Source organism: Ambystoma mexicanum, chromosome 2q, assembly GCF_040938575.1.
Source record: "Ambystoma mexicanum isolate Mex_15411 chromosome 2q, UKY_AmexF1_1, whole genome shotgun sequence".
NCBI lineage: Eukaryota > Metazoa > Chordata > Amphibia > Caudata > Ambystomatidae > Ambystoma > Ambystoma mexicanum.
The window spans coordinates 129,453,306-129,477,277 of NC_090924.1; the positions used below are offsets into that span (position 1 = coordinate 129,453,306).

Below are 23,972 nucleotides of genomic sequence, written 5' to 3' on the forward strand. Positions count from 1 at the left end.
AGGGTGGCGCTGCTTTTCCCTGAGCAATGTTCATGCACCCAGGCAGATGTGATATTGGATTTTTCTTTTTTTCAAGGGCAAAAGAAAATTCCTAGCCCTCAGAGCTTCTGCCAATGCAGATCCGGTGCAAAATGAAGGCTCTCACTCGCTCACTTTGTCCACTTTCAATTGATCAGCAGACCGCGTTGGTGTTGTGCTAGATTTCTTCTTCTGTGCATCAACAGCTCTTTTATACGTACCCTTCACGGGCGAATGGAAGGGAGGGTGTGCCACCAGCTTCATTGATCCTGATGTCAATGTGCCAACACCTTCAGGACGAGAAGAAGAGCTATGAAGACAGTCAGAGCGTGCCGACTGGGGCATTCATTTGGCTCATACACCGACAAGGCTTTCAGCGGCAGGAACAAACTTCAGGAATAGGCATTCTTGGCCTCGAAGCCTAAGGGGGGTGGAAACGCTGAGTACAATTCCGTCAGATGATCACAGGACCGTGGCTCGTTGGTCTAGGGGTATGATTCTCGCTTTGGGTGCGAGAGGTCCGGAGGAGCCCGATCAAGGTGGGTAACTTGAGCTCCTTTTTTTTTTTCCAATGTTATTTTCATTGGACAGACTCTCTGGCTTTCTCGGTAAGCAGTAGTCGATGAACAATTCACTTCCTGAACCTCTTTGCCTGCCATGTCCTTGCGACAAGCACTTTGTGTTCTCTGTTAGCTCTCAGTAACATTCCTTGATTTGCTTGTGAGTTTTGGCCGTCCGATCTCAAAGTGGAAATATGTCCTTCCCTCTGTACGCTGCATAGACCCTCAACAGGCATACTTGTATATGTGCGCATGCTTGATAGGACGTATGTTTTAGGCTGGATTGTGTGAGCTTCAGGCGCAAGGCATTTGATTAGTCTTTAAGCAGGTCCACTTGCAAAGCCCTTTGCACCTGTTCTCCCAGTCCCTACAAAGGGATGCAAGCAGTTGTTTCTGTAGTGTAGTGGTTAGCACGTTCGAGACCGGGCAGAAACACTCTCTGCTGGCATTTTACACAAAATCGTTTTTTTCCCCTTTTGTCACACACAAATGTAAAGTATGAACTTATTTGCGTTCCCATGGAAATAGCATATGCTCTCAAGAGCTTGAGAAATACACTGGGAAGGCAAGCATCCTCACATGTATTGTGTATATGGGGCCAATAATAAAATGCACGCGCCTTCATTTTGTGTATGTAATGTTGCAGAGCACAGAGAGGATTTCTTTTCCCTACTGCTGGGTATTTGGGTCTCTGGGATCACAGTTGGGTCCGCTCCGTCCTCTGAAATGGTGCATATTAGTTACATAGGTTAGTGTACCAAAGAAATATCACATTTTCATATACAGCTTCTTCATTTCTGTGTTCTGAGGGATTACCAGTTGTAAGAAATGCACTTGCCGGTACAGTGATTCCCTGGCTTTCTCTGGCCCGAGAAAGCTTTTCCTCTGAACTGGGAACAGAAGTTGGACTGCTTCTGCTGAACTTCCTGAAAGCATAGCTGGCGGGAGGAGGGACTTTTTGAGTGCTGGGAAAATTTGAGCTGGAAATTTGCATAGGCTGGACAGAGATTGCTTGGAGCAGCCAAAATATAATAACGGCCATGGCGCTCAAGTAAAGCAGAAAGCTTTTAGTATACACCTTTTGCACTCTTGTCAACGAAGCTGGGCTCTGTGAATGCTCACCCTACGCAAGAAAAGAGAACAGACTTTGCTGGTGACCTAAATATATATCTCGCCTGATCGAGCACGATCGAGCTCTGAGTGAGCAGCTGTGCAATGGTCATCTTTACCAAAGGGGAGATGCTGCTTTTGCCAGTGTCACGCCCATGCTCTCAGGGCTGGAGGGAGGAGGGCTGCTTTTTGTTTTTACAGGCAAAAGGAAAGGCCCAGCCCTCAGAGCTTCTGCCAATGCATATCCCAGCAGGTGCAAAATAAAGTCTCTCCCCCACCTTGCCAGCTGCAGATTGATCAGAAGACTGCTAGTCTAGTGTTTTGGGCCACTCTCTCTCTTCTGTGTATCGTCCCCTCTTATTACATAAACAGCATAAGAGGAAGGAAGGAAGGAAGGAAGGAAGGAAGGAAGGAAGGAAGGAAGGAAGGAAGGAAGGAAGGAAGGAAGGAAGGAAGGAAGGAAGGAAGGAAGGAAGGAAGGAAGGAAGGAAGGAAGGAAGGAAGGAAGGAAGGAAGGAAGGAAGGAAGGAAGGAAGGAAGGAAGGAAGGAAGGAAGGAAGGAAGGAAGGAAGGAACAGTGTATCGCAAGCACCTTTCACCCTGATGTCAATGGTCCACCAACCTTCGGGATGAGGAGTAGACCTGTGAAGACGCTCAGCCTTTGCATCATTTAGGGACGAGGACGGGCTTTAGGAGCAAACGTTAGGAAGAGATACTCTTGTGCTACAATCCTCAAGAGGTACAACTGCCAAGTCAAATCCCTACATATTGTCTAGACTACTCTGCAAGTGTGGGCTTGTTGGTCTAGGGGTATGATTCTCGCTTCGGGTGCGAGAGGTCCCGGGTTCAAATCCCTGACGAGCCCATTGATTGGTGCCTGGCCCGATACTTTTTTACACATGTGTTTTTCAATTCTATAGACTCTGGACTGATGGATGGACAATGGTCGATGAACATTGGGCTTCCTAAGCCTCTTTGCGGACCGCCTCATTGCGCCATGCATTAAGGAGTCCCAAGTAGCTCTCAGTCACCTTTCTGGATTTGTTTGTTAATTCATGGCTGTCCCATACCAATGCCTAAAGAGGCCCTTACATCTTCAGACTGCACGGCCTCTCAGCTGGCACACTTGTCTGAGTGTTCATGCTTGTAACGCCGTGTGTGTGATGAGCTGCATTTGTAAAGCTTTGGGCGTGAGGCATTTGATAAGTGTTCAAACAGAAACAATTGCACTGTTACTTGACCCTATTCTCTCAACCGCCAGAGGCCATAGCATGCAGCAGTTTCTGTAGTGTAGTGGTTATCACGTTCGCCTTACACGCGAAAGGTCCCTGGTTCGAGACCGGGCAGAAACAGCAGAGGGTGGCATTTTACACTTTTCATGTTCCACCATCTCGAAGCTCAAGCCATGAACTTATTTGCAGTTGCAACGGAAGAAGCAGTTCCTCTGACACGCTTTGAAATAAATTCTGAGTAGACGAGCGCACTCACATTTGCTCCGAATATGTGATGAATTAAAATTGCATGCCTGCATATGTGCGTGCTTATGTATAGTTGGATGGAAAGCTGAGGGAGCAGTTGTGCAATGCTATTTCTTACAGAAGGGTGGCGCTGCTTTTCCCTGAGCAATGTTCATGCACCCAGGCAGATGTGATATTGGATTTTTCTTTTTTTCAAGGGCAAAAGAAAATTCCTAGCCCTCAGAGCTTCTGCCAATGCAGATCCGGTGCAAAATGAAGGCTCTCACTGGCTCACTTTGTCCACTTTCAATTGATCAGCAGACCGCGTTGGTGTTGTGCTAGATTTCTTCTTCTGTGCATCAACAGCTCTTTTATACGTACCCTTCACGGGCGAATGGAAGGGAGGGTGTGCCACCAGCTTCATTGATCCTGATGTCAATGTGCCAACACCTTCAGGACGAGAAGAAGAGCTATGAAGACAGTCAGAGCGTGCCGACTGGGGCATTCATTTGGCTCATACACCGACAAGGCTTTCAGCGGCAGGAACAAACTTCAGGAATAGGCATTCTTGGCCTCGAAGCCTAAGGGGGGTGGAAACGCTGAGTACAATTCCGTCAGATGATCACAGGACCGTGGCTCGTTGGTCTAGGGGTATGATTCTCGCTTTGGGTGCGAGAGGTCCGGAGGAGCCCGATCAAGGTGGGTAACTTGAGCTCCTTTTTTTTTTTTCCAATGTTATTTTCATTGGACAGACTCTCTGGCTTTCTCGGTAAGCAGTAGTCGATGAACAATTCACTTCCTGAACCTCTTTGCCTGCCATGTCCTTGCGACAAGCACTTTGTGTTCTCTGTTAGCTCTCAGTAACATTCCTTGATTTGCTTGTGAGTTTTGGCCGTCCGATCTCAAAGTGGAAATATGTCCTTCCCTCTGTACGCTGCATAGACCCTCAACAGGCATACTTGTATATGTGCGCATGCTTGATAGGACGTATGTTTTAGGCTGGATTGTGTGAGCTTCAGGCGCAAGGCATTTGATTAGTCTTTAAGCAGGTCCACTTGCAAAGCCCTTTGCACCTGTTCTCCCAGTCCCTACAAAGGGATGCAAGCAGTTGTTTCTGTAGTGTAGTGGTTAGCACGTTCGAGACCGGGCAGAAACACTCTCTGCTGGCATTTTACACAAAATCGTTTTTTTCCCCTTTTGTCACACACAAATGTAAAGTATGAACTTATTTGCGTTCCCATGGAAATAGCATATGCTCTCAAGAGCTTGAGAAATACACTGGGAAGGCAAGCATCCTCACATGTATTGTGTATATGGGGCCAATAATAAAATGCACGCGCCTTCATTTTGTGTATGTAATGTTGCAGAGCACAGAGAGGATTTCTTTTCCCTACTGCTGGGTATTTGGGTCTCTGGGATCACAGTTGGGTCCGCTCCGTCCTCTGAAATGGTGCATATTAGTTACATAGGTTAGTGTACCAAAGAAATATCACATTTTCATATACAGCTTCTTCATTTCTGTGTTCTGAGGGATTACCAGTTGTAAGAAATGCACTTGCCGGTACAGTGATTCCCTGGCTCTCTCTGGCCCGAGAAAGCTTTTCCTCTGAACTGGGAACAGAAGTTGGACTGCTTCTGCTGAACTTCCTGAAAGCATAGCTGGCGGGAGGAGGGACTTTTTGAGTGCTGGGAAAATTTGAGCTGGAAATTTGCATAGGCTGGACAGGGATTGCTTGGAGCAGCCAAAATATAATAACGGCCATGGCGCTCAAGTAAAGCAGAAAGCTTTTAGTATACACCTTTTGCACTCTTGTCAACGAAGCTGGGCTCTGTGAATGCTCACCCTACGCAAGAAAAGAGAACAGACTTTGCTGGTGACCTAAATATATATCTCGCCTGATCGAGCACGATCGAGCTCTGAGTGAGCAGCTGTGCAATGGTCATCTTTACCAAAGGGGAGATGCTGCTTTTGCCAGTGTCACGCCCATGCTCTCAGGGCTGGAGGGAGGAGGGCTGCTTTTTGTTTTTACAGGCAAAAGGAAAGGCCCAGCCCTCAGAGCTTCTGCCAATGCATATCCCAGCAGGTGCAAAATAAAGTCTCTCCCCCACCTTGCCAGCTGCAGATTGATCAGAAGACTGCTAGTCTAGTGTGTTGGGCCACTCTCTCTCTTCTGTGTATCGTCCCCTCTTATTACATAAACAGCATAAGAGGAAGGAAGGAAGGAAGGAAGGAAGGAAGGAAGGAAGGAAGGAAGGAAGGAAGGAAGGAAGGAAGGAAGGAAGGAAGGAAGGAAGGAAGGAAGGAAGGAAGGAAGGAAGGAAGGAAGGAAGGAAGGAAGGAAGGAAGGAAGGAAGGAAGGAAGGAAGGAAGGAAGGAAGGAAGGAAGGAAGGAAGGAAGGAAGGAAGGAACAGTGTATCGCAAGCACCTTTCACCCTGATGTCAATGGTCCACCAACCTTCGGGATGAGGAGTAGACCTGTGAAGACGCTCAGCCTTTGCATCATTTAGGGACGAGGACGGGCTTTAGGAGCAAACGTTAGGAAGAGATACTCTTGTGCTACAATCCTCAAGAGGTACAACTGCCAAGTCAAATCCCTACATATTGTCTAGACTACTCTGCAAGTGTAGGCTCGTTGGTCTAGGGGTATGATTCTCGCTTCGGGTGCGAGAGGTCCCGGGTTCAAATCCTGGACAAGCCCATTGATTGGTGCCTGGCCCGATACTTTTTTACACATGTGTTTTTCAATTCTATAGACTCTGGACTGATGGATGGACAATGGTCGATGAACATTGGGCTTCCTAAGCCTCTTTGCGGACCGCCTCATTGCGCCATGCATTAAGGAGTCCCAAGTAGCTCTCAGTCACCTTTCTGGATTTGTTTGTTAATTCATGGCTGTCCCATACCAATGCCTAAAGAGGCCCTTACATCTTCAGACTGCACGGCCTCTCAGCTGGCACACTTGTCTGAGTGTTCATGCTTGTAACGCCGTGTGTGTGATGAGCTGCATTTGTAAAGCTTTGGGCGTGAGGCATTTGATAAGTGTTCAAACAGAGACAATTGCACTGTTACTTGACCCTATTCTCTCAACCGCCAGAGGGCATATCATGCAGCAGTTTCTGTAGTGTAGTGGTTATCACGTTCGCCTTACACGCGAAAGGTCCCTGGTTCGAGACCGGGCAGAAACAGCAGAGGGTGGCATTTTACACTTTTCATGTTCCACCATCTCGAAGCTCAAGCCATGAACTTATTTGCAGTTGCAACGGAAGAAGCAGTTCCTCTGACACGCTTTGAAATAAATTCTGAGTAGACGAGCGCACTCACATTTGCTCCGAATATGTGATGAATTAAAATTGCATGCCTGCATATGTGCGTGCTTATGTATAGTTGGATGGAAAGCTGAGGGAGCAGTTGTGCAATGCTATTTCTTACAGAAGGGTGGCGCTGCTTTTCCCTGAGCAATGTTCATGCACCCAGGCAGATGTGATATTGGATTTTTCTTTTTTTCAAGGGCAAAAGAAAATTCCTAGCCCTCAGAGCTTCTGCCAATGCAGATCCGGTGCAAAATGAAGGCTCTCACTCGCTCACTTTGTCCACTTTCAATTGATCAGCAGACCGCGTTGGTGTTGTGCTAGATTTCTTCTTCTGTGCATCAACAGCTCTTTTATACGTACCCTTCACGGGCGAATGGAAGGGAGGGTGTGCCACCAGCTTCATTGATCCTGATGTCAATGTGCCAACACCTTCAGGACGAGAAGAAGAGCTATGAAGACAGTCAGAGCGTGCCGACTGGGGCATTCATTTGGCTCATACACCGACAAGGCTTTCAGCGGCAGGAACAAACTTCAGGAATAGGCATTCTTGGCCTCGAAGCCTAAGGGGGTGGAAACGCTGAGTACAATTCCGTCAGATGATCACAGGACCGTGGCTCGTTGGTCTAGGGGTATGATTCTCGCTTTGGGTGCGAGAGGTCCGGAGGAGCCCGATCAAGGTGGGTAACTTGAGCTCCTTTTTTTTTTTCCAATGTTATTTTCATTGGACAGACTCTCTGGCTTTCTCGGTAAGCAGTAGTCGATGAACAATTCACTTCCTGAACCTCTTTGCCTGCCATGTCCTTGCGACAAGCACTTTGTGTTCTCTGTTAGCTCTCAGTAACATTCCTTGATTTGCTTGTGAGTTTTGGCCGTCCGATCTCAAAGTGGAAATATGTCCTTCCCTCTGTACGCTGCATAGACCCTCAACAGGCATACTTGTATATGTGCGCATGCTTGATAGGACGTATGTTTTAGGCTGGATTGTGTGAGCTTCAGGCGCAAGGCATTTGATTAGTCTTTAAGCAGGTCCACTTGCAAAGCCCTTTGCACCTGTTCTCCCAGTCCCTACAAAGGGATGCAAGCAGTTGTTTCTGTAGTGTAGTGGTTAGCACGTTCGAGACCGGGCAGAAACACTCTCTGCTGGCATTTTACACAAAATCGTTTTTTTCCCCTTTTGTCACACACAAATGTAAAGTATGAACTTATTTGCGTTCCCATGGAAATAGCATATGCTCTCAAGAGCTTGAGAAATACACTGGGAAGGCAAGCATCCTCACATGTATTGTGTATATGGGGCCAATAATAAAATGCACGCGCCTTCATTTTGTGTATGTAATGTTGCAGAGCACAGAGAGGATTTCTTTTCCCTACTGCTGGGTATTTGGGTCTCTGGGATCACAGTTGGGTCCGCTCCGTCCTCTGAAATGGTGCATATTAGTTACATAGGTTAGTGTACCAAAGAAATATCACATTTTCATATACAGCTTCTTCATTTCTGTGTTCTGAGGGATTACCAGTTGTAAGAAATGCACTTGCCGGTACAGTGATTCCCTGGCTTTCTCTGGCCCGAGAAAGCTTTTCCTCTGAACTGGGAACAGAAGTTGGACTGCTTCTGCTGAACTTCCTGAAAGCATAGCTGGCGGGAGGAGGGACTTTTTGAGTGCTGGGAAAATTTGAGCTGGAAATTTGCATAGGCTGGACAGAGATTGCTTGGAGCAGCCAAAATATAATAACGGCCATGGCGCTCAAGTAAAGCAGAAAGCTTTTAGTATACACCTTTTGCACTCTTGTCAACGAAGCTGGGCTCTGTGAATGCTCACCCTACGCAAGAAAAGAGAACAGACTTTGCTGGTGACCTAAATATATATCTCGCCTGATCGAGCACGATCGAGCTCTGAGTGAGCAGCTGTGCAATGGTCATCTTTACCAAAGGGGAGATGCTGCTTTTGCCAGTGTCACGCCCATGCTCTCAGGGCTGGAGGGAGGAGGGCTGCTTTTTGTTTTTACAGGCAAAAGGAAAGGCCCAGCCCTCAGAGCTTCTGCCAATGCATATCCCAGCAGGTGCAAAATAAAGTCTCTCCCCCACCTTGCCAGCTGCAGATTGATCAGAAGACTGCTAGTCTAGTGTGTTGGGCCACTCTCTCTCTTCTGTGTATCGTCCCCTCTTATTACATAAACAGCATAAGAGGAAGGAAGGAAGGAAGGAAGGAAGGAAGGAAGGAAGGAAGGAAGGAAGGAAGGAAGGAAGGAAGGAAGGAAGGAAGGAAGGAAGGAAGGAAGGAAGGAAGGAAGGAAGGAAGGAAGGAAGGAAGGAAGGAAGGAAGGAAGGAAGGAAGGAAGGAAGGAAGGAAGGAAGGAAGGAAGGAAGGAAGGAAGAAAGGAACAGTGTATCGCAAGCACCTTTCACCCTGATGTCAATGGTCCACCAACCTTCGGGATGAGGAGTAGACCTGTGAAGACGCTCAGCCTTTGCATCATTTAGGGACGAGGACGGGCTTTAGGAGCAAACGTTAGGAAGAGATACTCTTGTGCTACAATCCTCAAGAGGTACAACTGCCAAGTCAAATCCCTACATATTGTCTAGACTACTCTGCAAGTGTAGGCTCGTTGGTCTAGGGGTATGATTCTCGCTTCGGGTGCGAGAGGTCCCGGGTTCAAATCCCGGACGAGCCCATTGATTGGTGCCTGGCCCGATACTTTTTTTACACATGTGTTTTTCAATTCTATAGACTGTGGACTGATGGATGGACAATGGTCGATGAACATTGGGCTTCCTAAGCCTCTTTGCGGACCGCCTCATTGCGCCATGCATTAAGGAGTCCCAAGTAGCTCTCAGTCACCTTTCTGGATTTGTTTGTTAATTCATGGCTGTCCCATACCAATGCCTAAAGAGGCCCTTACATCTTCAGACTGCACGGCCTCTCAGCTGGCACACTTGTCTGAGTGTTCATGCTTGTAACGCCGTGTGTGTGATGAGCTGCATTTGTAAAGCTTTGGGCGTGAGGCATTTGATAAGTGTTCAAACAGAGACAATTGCACTGTTACTTGACCCTATTCTCTCAACCGCCAGAGGGCATAGCATGCAGCAGTTTCTGTAGTGTAGTGGTTATCACGTTCGCCTTACACGCGAAAGGTCCCTGGTTCGAGACCGGGCAGAAACAGCAGAGGGTGGCATTTTACACTTTTCATGTTCCACCATCTCGAAGCGCAAGCCATGAACTTATTTGCAGTTGCAACGGAAGAAGCAGTTCCTCTGACACGCTTTGAAATAAATTCTGAGTAGACGAGCGCACTCACATTTGCTCCGAATATGTGATGAATTAAAATTGCATGCCTGCATATGTGCGTGCTTATGTATAGTTGGATGGAAAGCTGAGGGAGCAGTTGTGCAATGCTATTTCTTACAGAAGGGTGGCGCTGCTTTTCCCTGAGCAATGTTCATGCACCCAGGCAGATGTGATATTGGATTTTTCTTTTTTTCAAGGGCAAAAGAAAATTCCTAGCCCTCAGAGCTTCTGCCAATGCAGATCCGGTGCAAAATGAAGGCTCTCACTGGCTCACTTTGTCCACTTTCAATTGATCAGCAGACCGCGTTGGTGTTGTGCTAGATTTCTTCTTCTGTGCATCAACAGCTCTTTTATACGTACCCTTCACGGGCGAATGGAAGGGAGGGTGTGCCACCAGCTTCATTGATCCTGATGTCAATGTGCCAACACCTTCAGGACGAGAAGAAGAGCTATGAAGACAGTCAGAGCGTGCCGACTGGGGCATTCATTTGGCTCATACACCGACAAGGCTTTCAGCGGCAGGAACAAACTTCAGGAATAGGCATTCTTGGCCTCGAAGCCTAAGGGGGGTGGAAACGCTGAGTACAATTCCGTCAGATGATCACAGGACCGTGGCTCGTTGGTCTAGGGGTATGATTCTCGCTTTGGGTGCGAGAGGTCCGGAGGAGCCCGATCAAGGTGGGTAACTTGAGCTCCTTTTTTTTTTTTCCAATGTTATTTTCATTGGACAGACTCTCTGGCTTTCTCGGTAAGCAGTAGTCGATGAACAATTCACTTCCTGAACCTCTTTGCCTGCCATGTCCTTGCGACAAGCACTTTGTGTTCTCTGTTAGCTCTCAGTAACATTCCTTGATTTGCTTGTGAGTTTTGGCCGTCCGATCTCAAAGTGGAAATATGTCCTTCCCTCTGTACGCTGCATAGACCCTCAACAGGCATACTTGTATATGTGCGCATGCTTGATAGGACGTATGTTTTAGGCTGGATTGTGTGAGCTTCAGGCGCAAGGCATTTGATTAGTCTTTAAGCAGGTCCACTTGCAAAGCCCTTTGCACCTGTTCTCCCAGTCCCTACAAAGGGATGCAAGCAGTTGTTTCTGTAGTGTAGTGGTTAGCACGTTCGAGACCGGGCAGAAACACTCTCTGCTGGCATTTTACACAAAATCGTTTTTTTCCCCTTTTGTCACACACAAATGTAAAGTATGAACTTATTTGCGTTCCCATGGAAATAGCATATGCTCTCAAGAGCTTGAGAAATACACTGGGAAGGCAAGCATCCTCACATGTATTGTGTATATGGGGCCAATAATAAAATGCACGCGCCTTCATTTTGTGTATGTAATGTTGCAGAGCACAGAGAGGATTTCTTTTCCCTACTGCTGGGTATTTGGGTCTCTGGGATCACAGTTGGGTCCGCTCCGTCCTCTGAAATGGTGGATATTAGTTACATAGGTTAGTGTACCAAAGAAATATCACATTTTCATATACAGCTTCTTCATTTCTGTGTTCTGAGGGATTACCAGTTGTAAGAAATGCACTTGCCGGTACAGTGATTCCCTGGCTTTCTCTGGCCCGAGAAAGCTTTTCCTCTGAACTGGGAACAGAAGTTGGACTGCTTCTGCTGAACTTCCTGAAAGCATAGCTGGCGGGAGGAGGGACTTTTTGAGTGCTGGGAAAATTTGAGCTGGAAATTTGCATAGGCTGGACAGAGATTGCTTGGAGCAGCCAAAATATAATAACGGCCATGGCGCTCAAGTAAAGCAGAAAGCTTTTAGTATACACCTTTTGCACTCTTGTCAACGAAGCTGGGCTCTGTGAATGCTCACCCTACGCAAGAAAAGAGAACAGACTTTGCTGGTGACCTAAATATATCTCGCCTGATCGAGCACGATCGAGCTCTGAGTGAGCAGCTTTGCAATGGTCATCTTTACCAAAGGGGAGATGCTGCTTTTGCCAGTGTCACACCCATGCTCTCAGGGCTGGAGGGAGGAGGGCTGCTTTTTGTTTTTACAGGCAAAAGGAAAGGCCCAGCCCTCAGAGCTTCTGCCAATGCATATCCCAGCAGGTGCAAAATAAAGTCTTTCCCCCACCTTGCCAGCTGCAGATTGATCAGAAGACTGCTAGTCTAGTGTGTTGGGCCACTCTCTCTCTTCTGTGTATCGTCCCCTCTTATTACATAAACAGCATAAGAGGAAGGAAGGAAGGAAGGAAGGAAGGAAGGAAGGAAGGAAGGAAGGAAGGAAGGAAGGAAGGAAGGAAGGAAGGAAGGAAGGAAGGAAGGAAGGAAGGAAGGAAGGAAGGAAGGAAGGAAGGAAGGAAGGAAGGAAGGAAGGAAGGAAGGAAGGAAGGAACAGTGTATCGCAAGCACCTTTCACCCTGATGTCAATGGTCCACCAACCTTCGGGATGAGGAGTAGACCTGTGAAGACGCTCAGCCTTTGCATCATTTAGGGACGAGGACGGGCTTTAGGAGCAAACGTTAGGAAGAGATACTCTTGTGCTACAATCCTCAAGAGGTACAACTGCCAAGTCAAATCCCTACATATTGTCTAGACTACTCTGCAAGTGTAGGCTCGTTGGTCTAGGGGTATGATTCTCGCTTCGGGTGCGAGAGGTCCCGGGTTCAAATCCCGGACGAGCCCATTGATTGGTGCCTGGCCCGATACTTTTTTACACATGTGTTTTTCAATTCTATAGACTCTGGACTGATGGATGGACAATGGTCGATGAACATTGGGCTTCCTAAGCCTCTTTGCGGACCGCCTCATTGCGCCATGCATTAAGGAGTCCCAAGTAGCTCTCAGTCACCTTTCTGGATTTGTTTGTTAATTCATGGCTGTCCCATACCAATGCCTAAAGAGGCCCTTACATCTTCAGACTGCACGGCCTCTCAGCTGGCACACTTGTCTGAGTGTTCATGCTTGTAACGCCGTGTGTGTGATGAGCTGCATTTGTAAAGCTTTGGGCGTGAGGCATTTGATAAGTGTTCAAACAGAGACAATTGCACTGTTACTTGACCCTATTCTCTCAACCGCCAGAGGGCATAGCATGCAGCAGTTTCTGTAGTGTAGTGGTTATCACGTTCGCCTTACACGCGAAAGGTCCCTGGTTCGAGACCGGGCAGAAACAGCAGAGGGTGGCATTTTACACTTTTCATGTTCCACCATCTCGAAGCTCAAGCCATGAACTTATTTGCAGTTGCAACGGAAGAAGCAGTTCCTCTGACACGCTTTGAAATAAATTCTGAGTAGACGAGCGCACTCACATTTGCTCCGAATATGTGATGAATTAAAATTGCATGCCTGCATATGTGCGTGCTTATGTATAGTTGGATGGAAAGCTGAGGGAGCAGTTGTGCAATGCTATTTCTTACAGAAGGGTGGCGCTGCTTTTCCCTGAGCAATGTTCATGCACCCAGGCAGATGTGATATTGGATTTTTCTTTTTTTCAAGGGCAAAAGAAAATTCCTAGCCCTCAGAGCTTCTGCCAATGCAGATCCGGTGCAAAATGAAGGCTCTCACTCGCTCACTTTGTCCACTTTCAATTGATCAGCAGACCGCGTTGGTGTTGTGCTAGATTTCTTCTTCTGTGCATCAACAGCTCTTTTATACGTACCCTTCACGGGCGAATGGAAGGGAGGGTGTGCCACCAGCTTCATTGATCCTGATGTCAATGTGCCAACACCTTCAGGACGAGAAGAAGAGCTATGAAGACAGTCAGAGCGTGCCGACTGGGGCATTCATTTGGCTCATACACCGACAAGGCTTTCAGCGGCAGGAACAAACTTCAGGAATAGGCATTCTTGGCCTCGAAGCCTAAGGGGGGTGGAAACGCTGAGTACAATTCCGTCAGATGATCACAGGACCGTGGCTCGTTGGTCTAGGGGTATGATTCTCGCTTTGGGTGCGAGAGGTCCGGAGGAGCCCGATCAAGGTGGGTAACTTGAGCTCCTTTTTTTTTTTCCAATGTTATTTTCATTGGACAGACTCTCTGGCTTTCTCGGTAAGCAGTAGTCGATGAACAATTCACTTCCTGAACCTCTTTGCCTGCCATGTCCTTGCGACAAGCACTTTGTGTTCTCTGTTAGCTCTCAGTAACATTCCTTGATTTGCTTGTGAGTTTTGGCCGTCCGATCTCAAAGTGGAAATATGTCCTTCCCTCTGTACGCTGCATAGACCCTCAACAGGCATACTTGTATATGTGCGCATGCTTGATAGGACGTATGTTTTAGGCTGGATTGTGTGAGCTTCAGGCGCAAGGCATTTGATTAGTCTTTAAGCAGGTCCACTTGCAAAGCCCTTTGCACCTGTTCTCCCAGTCCCTACAAAGGGATGCAAGCAGTTGTTTCTGTAGTGTAGTGGTTAGCACGTTCGAGACCGGGCAGAAACACTCTCTGCTGGCATTTTACACAAAATCGTTTTTTTCCCCTTTTGTCACACACAAATGTAAAGTATGAACTTATTTGCGTTCCCATGGAAATAGCATATGCTCTCAAGAGCTTGAGAAATACACTGGGAAGGCAAGCATCCTCACATGTATTGTGTATATGGGGCCAATAATAAAATGCACGCGCCTTCATTTTGTGTATGTAATGTTGCAGAGCACAGAGAGGATTTCTTTTCCCTACTGCTGGGTATTTGGGTCTCTGGGATCACAGTTGGGTCCGCTCCGTCCTCTGAAATGGTGCATATTAGTTACATAGGTTAGTGTACCAAAGAAATATCACATTTTCATATACAGCTTCTTCATTTCTGTGTTCTGAGGGATTACCAGTTGTAAGAAATGCACTTGCCGGTACAGTGATTCCCTGGCTTTCTCTGGCCCGAGAAAGCTTTTCCTCTGAACTGGGAACAGAAGTTGGACTGCTTCTGCTGAACTTCCTGAAAGCATAGCTGGCGGGAGGAGGGACTTTTTGAGTGCTGGGAAAATTTGAGCTGGAAATTTGCATAGGCTGGACAGAGATTGCTTGGAGCAGCCAAAATATAATAACGGCCATGGCGCTCAAGTAAAGCAGAAAGCTTTTAGTATACACCTTTTGCACTCTTGTCAACGAAGCTGGGCTCTGTGAATGCTCACCCTACGCAAGAAAAGAGAACAGACTTTGCTGGTGACCTAAATATATATCTCGCCTGATCGAGCACGATCGAGCTCTGAGTGAGCAGCTGTGCAATGGTCATCTTTACCAAAGGGGAGATGCTGCTTTTGCCAGTGTCACGCCCATGCTCTCAGGGCTGGAGGGAGGAGGGCTGCTTTTTGTTTTTACAGGCAAAAGGAAAGGCCCAGCCCTCAGAGCTTCTGCCAATGCATATCCCAGCAGGTGCAAAATAAAGTCTCTCCCCCACCTTGCCAGCTGCAGATTGATCAGAAGACTGCTAGTCTAGTGTGTTGGGCCACTCTCTCTCTTCTGTGTATCGTCCCCTCTTATTACATAAACAGCATAAGAGGAAGGAAGGAAGGAAGGAAGGAAGGAAGGAAGGAAGGAAGGAAGGAAGGAAGGAAGGAAGGAAGGAAGGAAGGAAGGAAGGAAGGAAGGAAGGAAGGAAGGAAGGAAGGAAGGAAGGAAGGAAGGAAGGAAGGAAGGAAGGAAGGAAGGAAGGAAGGAAGGAAGGAAGGAAGGAAGGAAGGAAGGAAGGAAGGAAGGAAGGAAGGAAGGAAGGAAGGAAGGAAGGAAGGAAGGAAGGAAGGAAGGAACAGTGTATCGCAAGCACCTTTCACCCTGATGTCAATGGTCCACCAACCTTCGGGATGAGGAGTAGACCTGTGAAGACGCTCAGCCTTTGCATCATTTAGGGACGAGGACGGGCTTTAGGAGCAAACGTTAGGAAGAGATACTCTTGTGCTACAATCCTCAAGAGGTACAACTGCCAAGTCAAATCCCTACATATTGTCTAGACTACTCTGCAAGTGTAGGCTTGTTGGTCTAGGGGTATGATTCTCGCTTCGGGTGCGAGAGGTCCCGGGTTCAAATCCCTGACGAGCCCATTGATTGGTGCCTGGCCCGATACTTTTTTACACATGTGTTTTTCAATTCTATAGACTCTGGACTGATGGATGGACAATGGTCGATGAACATTGGGCTTCCTAAGCCTCTTTGCGGACCGCCTCATTGCGCCATGCATTAAGGAGTCCCAAGTAGCTCTCAGTCACCTTTCTGGATTTGTTTGTTAATTCATGGCTGTCCCATACCAATGCCTAAAGAGGCCCTTACATCTTCAGACTGCACGGCCTCTCAGCTGGCACACTTGTCTGAGTGTTCATGCTTGTAACGCCGTGTGTGTGATGAGCTGCATTTGTAAAGCTTTGGGCGTGAGGCATTTGATAAGTGTTCAAACAGAAACAATTGCACTGTTACTTGACCCTATTCTCTCAACCGCCAGAGGCCATAGCATGCAGCAGTTTCTGTAGTGTAGTGGTTATCACGTTCGCCTTACACGCGAAAGGTCCCTGGTTCGAGACCGGGCAGAAACAGCAGAGGGTGGCATTTTACACTTTTCATGTTCCACCATCTCGAAGCTCAAGCCATGAACTTATTTGCAGTTGCAACGGAAGAAGCAGTTCCTCTGACACGCTTTGAAATAAATTCTGAGTAGACGAGCGCACTCACATTTGCTCCGAATATGTGATGAATTAAAATTGCATGCCTGCATATGTGCGTGCTTATGTATAGTTGGATGGAAAGCTGAGGGAGCAGTTGTGCAATGCTATTTCTTACAGAAGGGTGGCGCTGCTTTTCCCTGAGCAATGTTCATGCACCCAGGCAGATGTGATATTGGATTTTTCTTTTTTTCAAGGGCAAAAGAAAATTCCTAGCCCTCAGAGCTTCTGCCAATGCAGATCCGGTGCAAAATGAAGGCTCTCACTGGCTCACTTTGTCCACTTTCAATTGATCAGCAGACCGCGTTGGTGTTGTGCTAGATTTCTTCTTCTGTGCATCAACAGCTCTTTTATACGTACCCTTCACGGGCGAATGGAAGGGAGGGTGTGCCACCAGCTTCATTGATCCTGATGTCAATGTGCCAACACCTTCAGGACGAGAAGAAGAGCTATGAAGACAGTCAGAGCGTGCCGACTGGGGCATTCATTTGGCTCATACACCGACAAGGCTTTCAGCGGCAGGAACAAACTTCAGGAATAGGCATTCTTGGCCTCGAAGCCTAAGGGGGGTGGAAACGCTGAGTACAATTCCGTCAGATGATCACAGGACCGTGGCTCGTTGGTCTAGGGGTATGATTCTCGCTTTGGGTGCGAGAGGTCCGGAGGAGCCCGATCAAGGTGGGTAACTTGAGCTCCTTTTTTTTTTTTCCAATGTTATTTTCATTGGACAGACTCTCTGGCTTTCTCGGTAAGCAGTAGTCGATGAACAATTCACTTCCTGAACCTCTTTGCCTGCCATGTCCTTGCGACAAGCACTTTGTGTTCTCTGTTAGCTCTCAGTAACATTCCTTGATTTGTTTGTGAGTTTTGGCCGTCCGATCTCAAAGTGGAAATATGTCCTTCCCTCTGTACGCTGCATAGACCCTCAACAGGCATACTTGTATATGTGCGCATGCTTGATAGGACGTATGTTTTAGGCTGGATTGTGTGAGCTTCAGGCGCAAGGCATTTGATTAGTCTTTAAGCAGGTCCACTTGCAAAGCCCTTTGCACCTGTTCTCCCAGTCCCTACAAAGGGATGCAAGCAGTTGTTTCTGTAGTGTAGTGGTTAGCACGTTCGAGACCGGGCAGAAACACTCTCTGCTGGCATTTTACACAAAATCGTTTTTTTCCCCTTTTGTCACACACAAATGTAAAGTATGAACTTATTTGCGTTCCCATGGAAATAGCATATGCTCTCAAGAGCTTGAGAAATACACTGGGAAGGCAAGCATCCTCACATGTATTGTGTATATGGGGCCAATAATAAAATGCACGCGCCTTCATTTTGTGTATGTAATGTTGCAGAGCACAGAGAGGATTTCTTTTCCCTACTGCTGGGTATTTGGGTCTCTGGGATCACAGTTGGGTCCGCTCCGTCCTCTGAAATGGTGCATATTAGTTACATAGGTTAGTGTACCAAAGAAATATCACATTTTCATATACAGCTTCTTCATTTCTGTGTTCTGAGGGATTACCAGTTGTAAGAAATGCACTTGCCGGTACAGTGATTCCCTGGCTCTCTCTGGCCCGAGAAAGCTTTTCCTCTGAACTGGGAACAGAAGTTGGACTGCTTCTGCTGAACTTCCTGAAAGCATAGCTGGCGGGAGGAGGGACTTTTTGAGTGCTGGGAAAATTTGAGCTGGAAATTTGCATAGGCTGGACAGGGATTGCTTGGAGCAGCCAAAATATAATAACGGCCATGGCGCTCAAGTAAAGCAGAAAGCTTTTAGTATACACCTTTTGCACTCTTGTCAACGAAGCTGGGCTCTGTGAATGCTCACCCTACGCAAGAAAAGAGAACAGACTTTGCTGGTGACCTAAATATATATCTCGCCTGATCGAGCACGATCGAGCTCTGAGTGAGCAGCTGTGCAATGGTCATCTTTACCAAAGGGGAGATGCTGCTTTTGCCAGTGTCACGCCCATGCTCTCAGGGCTGGAGGGAGGAGGGCTGCTTTTTGTTTTTACAGGCAAAAGGAAAGGCCCAGCCCTCAGAGCTTCTGCCAATGCATATCCCAGCAGGTGCAAAATAAAGTCTCTCCCCCACCTTGCCAGCTGCAGATTGATCAGAAGACTGCTAGTCTAGTGTGTTGGGCCACTCTCTCTCTTCTGTGTATCGTCCCCTCTTATTACATAAACAGCATAAGAGGAAGGAAGGAAGGAAGGAAGGAAGGAAGGAAGGAAGGAAGGAAGGAAGGAAGGAAGGAAGGAAGGAAGGAAGGAAGGAAGGAAGGAAGGAAGGAAGGAAGGAAGGAAGGAAGGAAGGAAGGAAGGAAGGAAGGAAGGAAGGAAGGAAGGAAGGAAGGAAGGAAGGAAGGAAGGAAGGAAGGAAGGAAGGAAGGAAGGAAGGAAGGAAGGAAGGAACAGTGTATCGCAAGCACCTTTCACCCTGATGTCAATGGTCCACCAACCTTCGGGATGAGGAGTAGACCTGTGAAGACGCTCAGCCTTTGCATCATTTAGGGACGAGGACGGGCTTTAGGAGCAAACGTTAGGAAGAGATACTCTTGTGCTACAATCCTCAAGAGGTACAACTGCCAAGTCAAATCCCTACATATTGTCTAGACTACTCTGCAAGTGTAGGCTTGTTGGTCTAGGGGTATGATTCTCGCTTCGGGTGCGAGAGGTCCCGGGTTCAAATCCCTGACGAGCCCATTGATTGGTGCCTGGCCCGATACTTTTTTACACATGTGTTTTTCAATTCTATAGACTCTGGACTGATGGATGGACAATGGTCGATGAACATTGGGCTTCCTAAGCCTCTTTGCGGACCGCCTCATTGCGCCATGCATTAAGGAGTCCCAAGTAGCTCTCAGTCACCTTTCTGGATTTGTTTGTTAATTCATGGCTGTCCCATACCAATGCCTAAAGAGGCCCTTACATCTTCAGACTGCACGGCCTCTCAGCTGGCACACTTGTCTGAGTGTTCATGCTTGTAACGCCGTGTGTGTGATGAGCTGCATTTGTAAAGCTTTGGGCGTGAGGCATTTGATAAGTGTTCAAACAGAAACAATTGCACTGTTACTTGACCCTATTCTCTCAACCGCCAGAGGCCATAGCATGCAGCAGTTTCTGTAGTGTAGTGGTTATCACGTTCGCCTTACACGCGAAAGGTCCCTGGTTCGAGACCGGGCAGAAACAGCAGAGGGTGGCATTTTACACTTTTCATGTTCCACCATCTCGAAGCTCAAGCCATGAACTTATTTGCAGTTGCAACGGAAGAAGCAGTTCCTCTGACACGCTTTGAAATAAATTCTGAGTAGACGAGCGCACTCACATTTGCTCCGAATATGTGATGAATTAAAATTGCATGCCTGCATATGTGCGTGCTTATGTATAGTTGGATGGAAAGCTGAGGGAGCAGTTGTGCAATGCTATTTCTTACAGAAGGGTGGCGCTGCTTTTCCCTGAGCAATGTTCATGCACCCAGGCAGATGTGATATTGGATTTTTCTTTTTTTCAAGGGCAAAAGAAAATTCCTAGCCCTCAGAGCTTCTGCCAATGCAGATCCGGTGCAAAATGAAGGCTCTCACTGGCTCACTTTGTCCACTTTCAATTGATCAGCAGACCGCGTTGGTGTTGTGCTAGATTTCTTCTTCTGTGCATCAACAGCTCTTTTATACGTACCCTTCACGGGCGAATGGAAGGGAGGGTGTGCCACCAGCTTCATTGATCCTGATGTCAATGTGCCAACACCTTCAGGACGAGAAGAAGAGCTATGAAGACAGTCAGAGCGTGCCGACTGGGGCATTCATTTGGCTCATACACCGACAAGGCTTTCAGCGGCAGGAACAAACTTCAGGAATAGGCATTCTTGGCCTCGAAGCCTAAGGGGGGTGGAAACGCTGAGTACAATTCCGTCAGATGATCACAGGACCGTGGCTCGTTGGTCTAGGGGTATGATTCTCGCTTTGGGTGCGAGAGGTCCGGAGGAGCCCGATCAAGGTGGGTAACTTGAGCTCCTTTTTTTTTTTTCCAATGTTATTTTCATTGGACAGACTCTCTGGCTTTCTCGGTAAGCAGTAGTCGATGAACAATTCACTTCCTGAACCTCTTTGCCTGCCATGTCCTTGCGACAAGCACTTTGTGTTCTCTGTTAGCTCTCAGTAACATTCCTTGATTTGCTTGTGAGTTTTGGCCGTCCGATCTCAAAGTGGAAATATGTCCTTCCCTCTGTACGCTGCATAGACCCTCAACAGGCATACTTGTATATGTGCGCATGCTTGATAGGACGTATGTTTTAGGCTGGATTGTGTGAGCTTCAGGCGCAAGGCATTTGATTAGTCTTTAAGCAGGTCCACTTGCAAAGCCCTTTGCACCTGTTCTCCCAGTCCCTACAAAGGGATGCAAGCAGTTGTTTCTGTAGTGTAGTGGTTAGCACGTTCGAGACCGGGCAGAAACACTCTCTGCTGGCATTTTACACAAAATCGTTTTTTTCCCCTTTTGTCACACACAAATGTAAAGTATGAACTTATTTGCGTTCCCATGGAAATAGCATATGCTCTCAAGAGCTTGAGAAATACATTGGGAAGGCAAGCATCCTCACATGTATTGTGTATATGGGGCCAATAATAAAATGCACGCGCCTTCATTTTGTGTATGTAATGTTGCAGAGCACAGAGAGGATTTCTTTTCCCTACTGCTGGGTATTTGGGTCTCTGGGATCACAGTTGGGTCCGCTCCGTCCTCTGAAATGGTGCATATTAGTTACATAGGTTAGTGTACCAAAGAAATATCACATTTTCATATACAGCTTCTTCATTTCTGTGTTCTGAGGGATTACCAGTTGTAAGAAATGCACTTGCCGGTACAGTGATTCCCTGGCTCTCTCTGGCCCGAGAAAGCTTTTCCTCTGAACTGGGAACAGAAGTTGGACTGCTTCTGCTGAACTTCCTGAAAGCATAGCTGGCGGGAGGAGGGACTTTTTGAGTGCTGGGAAAATTTGAGCTGGAAATTTGCATAGGCTGGACAGGGATTGCTTGGAGCAGCCAAAATATAATAACGGCCATGGCGCTCAAGTAAAGCAGAAAGCTTTTAGTATACACCTTTTGCACTCTTGTCAACGAAGCTGGGCTCTGTGAATGCTCACCCTACGCAAGAAAAGAGAACAGACTTTGCTGGTGACCTAAATATATATCTCGCCTGATCGAGCACGATCGAGCTCTGAGTGAGCAGCTGTGCAATGGTCATCTTTACCAAAGGGGAGATGCTGCTTTTGCCAGTGTCACGCCCATGCTCTCAGGGCTGGAGGGAGGAGGGCTGCTTTTTGTTTTTACAGGCAAAAGGAAAGGCCCAGCCCTCAGAGCTTCTGCCAATGCATATCCCAGCAGGTGCAAAATAAAGTCTCTCCCCCACCTTGCCAGCTGCAGATTGATCAGAAGACTGCTAGTCTAGTGTGTTGGGCCACTCTCTCTCTTCTGTGTATCGTCCCCTCTTATTACATAAACAGCATAAGAGGAAGGAAGGAAGGAAGGAAGGAAGGAAGGAAGGAAGGAAGGAAGGAAGGAAGGAAGGAAGGAAGGAAGGAAGGAAGGAAGGAAGGAAGGAAGGAAGGAAGGAAGGAAGGAAGGAAGGAAGGAAGGAAGGAAGGAAGGAAGGAAGGAAGGAAGGAAGGAAGGAAGGAAGGAAGGAAGGAACAGTGTATCGCAAGCACCTTTCACCCTGATGTCAATGGTCCACCAACCTTCGGGATGAGGAGTAGACCTGTGAAGACGCTCAGCCTTTGCATCATTTAGGGACGAGGACGGGCTTTAGGAGCAAACGTTAGGAAGAGATACTCTTGTGCTACAATCCTCAAGAGGTACAACTGCCAAGTCAAATCCCTACATATTGTCTAGACTACTCTGCAAGTGTAGGCTCGTTGGTCTAGGGGTATGATTCTCGCTTCGGGTGCGAGAGGTCCCGGGTTCAAATCCTGGACAAGCCCATTGATTGGTGCCTGGCCCGATACTTTTTTACACATGTGTTTTTCAATTCTATAGACTCTGGACTGATGGATGGACAATGGTCGATGAACATTGGGCTTCCTAAGCCTCTTTGCGGACCGCCTCATTGCGCCATGCATTAAGGAGTCCCAAGTAGCTCTCAGTCACCTTTCTGGATTTGTTTGTTAATTCATGGCTGTCCCATACCAATGCCTAAAGAGGCCCTTACATCTTCAGACTGCACGGCCTCTCAGCTGGCACACTTGTCTGAGTGTTCATGCTTGTAACGCCGTGTGTGTGATGAGCTGCATTTGTAAAGCTTTGGGCGTGAGGCATTTGATAAGTGTTCAAACAGAGACAATTGCACTGTTACTTGACCCTATTCTCTCAACCGCCAGAGGGCATATCATGCAGCAGTTTCTGTAGTGTAGTGGTTATCACGTTCGCCTTACACGCGAAAGGTCCCTGGTTCGAGACCGGGCAGAAACAGCAGAGGGTGGCATTTTACACTTTTCATGTTCCACCATCTCGAAGCTCAAGCCATGAACTTATTTGCAGTTGCAACGGAAGAAGCAGTTCCTCTGACACGCTTTGAAATAAATTCTGAGTAGACGAGCGCACTCACATTTGCTCCGAATATGTGATGAATTAAAATTGCATGCCTGCATATGTGCGTGCTTATGTATAGTTGGATGGAAAGCTGAGGGAGCAGTTGTGCAATGCTATTTCTTACAGAAGGGTGGCGCTGCTTTTCCCTGAGCAATGTTCATGCACCCAGGCAGATGTGATATTGGATTTTTCTTTTTTTCAAGGGCAAAAGAAAATTCCTAGCCCTCAGAGCTTCTGCCAATGCAGATCCGGTGCAAAATGAAGGCTCTCACTCGCTCACTTTGTCCACTTTCAATTGATCAGCAGACCGCGTTGGTGTTGTGCTAGATTTCTTCTTCTGTGCATCAACAGCTCTTTTATACGTACCCTTCACGGGCGAATGGAAGGGAGGGTGTGCCACCAGCTTCATTGATCCTGATGTCAATGTGCCAACACCTTCAGGACGAGAAGAAGAGCTATGAAGACAGTCAGAGCGTGCCGACTGGGGCATTCATTTGGCTCATACACCGACAAGGCTTTCAGCGGCAGGAACAAACTTCAGGAATAGGCATTCTTGGCCTCGAAGCCTAAGGGGGTGGAAACGCTGAGTACAATTCCGTCAGATGATCACAGGACCGTGGCTCGTTGGTCTAGGGGTATGATTCTCGCTTTGGGTGCGAGAGGTCCGGAGGAGCCCGATCAAGGTGGGTAACTTGAGCTCCTTTTTTTTTTTCCAATGTTATTTTCATTGGACAGACTCTCTGGCTTTCTCGGTAAGCAGTAGTCGATGAACAATTCACTTCCTGAACCTCTTTGCCTGCCATGTCCTTGCGACAAGCACTTTGTGTTCTCTGTTAGCTCTCAGTAACATTCCTTGATTTGCTTGTGAGTTTTGGCCGTCCGATCTCAAAGTGGAAATATGTCCTTCCCTCTGTACGCTGCATAGACCCTCAACAGGCATACTTGTATATGTGCGCATGCTTGATAGGACGTATGTTTTAGGCTGGATTGTGTGAGCTTCAGGCGCAAGGCATTTGATTAGTCTTTAAGCAGGTCCACTTGCAAAGCCCTTTGCACCTGTTCTC

General features: G+C 47.4%; 14 non-coding genes across 14 annotated transcripts; all 14 read left to right on the forward strand.

The window, feature by feature from the left end:
• Nucleotides 1-2,481: 2,481 nt before the first annotated feature.
• TRNAP-CGG (transfer RNA proline (anticodon CGG)) lies at nucleotides 2,482-2,553 on the forward strand. The gene has a single exon. It is a non-coding gene; the product is annotated as a tRNA-Pro (tRNA).
• Nucleotides 2,554-2,967: 414 nt separating this feature from the next.
• TRNAV-UAC (transfer RNA valine (anticodon UAC)) lies at nucleotides 2,968-3,040 on the forward strand. Its single transcript has one exon. It is a non-coding gene; the product is annotated as a tRNA-Val (tRNA).
• A 2,733-nt stretch (nucleotides 3,041-5,773) lies between these two features.
• On the forward strand, nucleotides 5,774-5,845 carry TRNAP-CGG (transfer RNA proline (anticodon CGG)). The gene has a single exon. It is a non-coding gene; the product is annotated as a tRNA-Pro (tRNA).
• A 414-nt stretch (nucleotides 5,846-6,259) lies between these two features.
• Nucleotides 6,260-6,332, forward strand: TRNAV-UAC (transfer RNA valine (anticodon UAC)). Its single transcript has one exon. It is a non-coding gene; the product is annotated as a tRNA-Val (tRNA).
• A 2,727-nt stretch (nucleotides 6,333-9,059) lies between these two features.
• TRNAP-CGG (transfer RNA proline (anticodon CGG)) lies at nucleotides 9,060-9,131 on the forward strand. Its single transcript has one exon. It is a non-coding gene; the product is annotated as a tRNA-Pro (tRNA).
• Nucleotides 9,132-9,546: 415 nt separating this feature from the next.
• Nucleotides 9,547-9,619, forward strand: TRNAV-UAC (transfer RNA valine (anticodon UAC)). The gene has a single exon. It is a non-coding gene; the product is annotated as a tRNA-Val (tRNA).
• A 2,691-nt stretch (nucleotides 9,620-12,310) lies between these two features.
• Nucleotides 12,311-12,382, forward strand: TRNAP-CGG (transfer RNA proline (anticodon CGG)). The gene has a single exon. It is a non-coding gene; the product is annotated as a tRNA-Pro (tRNA).
• A 414-nt stretch (nucleotides 12,383-12,796) lies between these two features.
• TRNAV-UAC (transfer RNA valine (anticodon UAC)) lies at nucleotides 12,797-12,869 on the forward strand. Its single transcript has one exon. It is a non-coding gene; the product is annotated as a tRNA-Val (tRNA).
• A 2,780-nt stretch (nucleotides 12,870-15,649) lies between these two features.
• On the forward strand, nucleotides 15,650-15,721 carry TRNAP-CGG (transfer RNA proline (anticodon CGG)). Its single transcript has one exon. It is a non-coding gene; the product is annotated as a tRNA-Pro (tRNA).
• Nucleotides 15,722-16,135: 414 nt separating this feature from the next.
• On the forward strand, nucleotides 16,136-16,208 carry TRNAV-UAC (transfer RNA valine (anticodon UAC)). The gene has a single exon. It is a non-coding gene; the product is annotated as a tRNA-Val (tRNA).
• A 2,749-nt stretch (nucleotides 16,209-18,957) lies between these two features.
• Nucleotides 18,958-19,029, forward strand: TRNAP-CGG (transfer RNA proline (anticodon CGG)). The gene has a single exon. It is a non-coding gene; the product is annotated as a tRNA-Pro (tRNA).
• Nucleotides 19,030-19,443: 414 nt separating this feature from the next.
• TRNAV-UAC (transfer RNA valine (anticodon UAC)) lies at nucleotides 19,444-19,516 on the forward strand. The gene has a single exon. It is a non-coding gene; the product is annotated as a tRNA-Val (tRNA).
• A 2,713-nt stretch (nucleotides 19,517-22,229) lies between these two features.
• On the forward strand, nucleotides 22,230-22,301 carry TRNAP-CGG (transfer RNA proline (anticodon CGG)). The gene has a single exon. It is a non-coding gene; the product is annotated as a tRNA-Pro (tRNA).
• Nucleotides 22,302-22,715: 414 nt separating this feature from the next.
• TRNAV-UAC (transfer RNA valine (anticodon UAC)) lies at nucleotides 22,716-22,788 on the forward strand. Its single transcript has one exon. It is a non-coding gene; the product is annotated as a tRNA-Val (tRNA).
• Nucleotides 22,789-23,972: the final 1,184 nt, after the last annotated feature.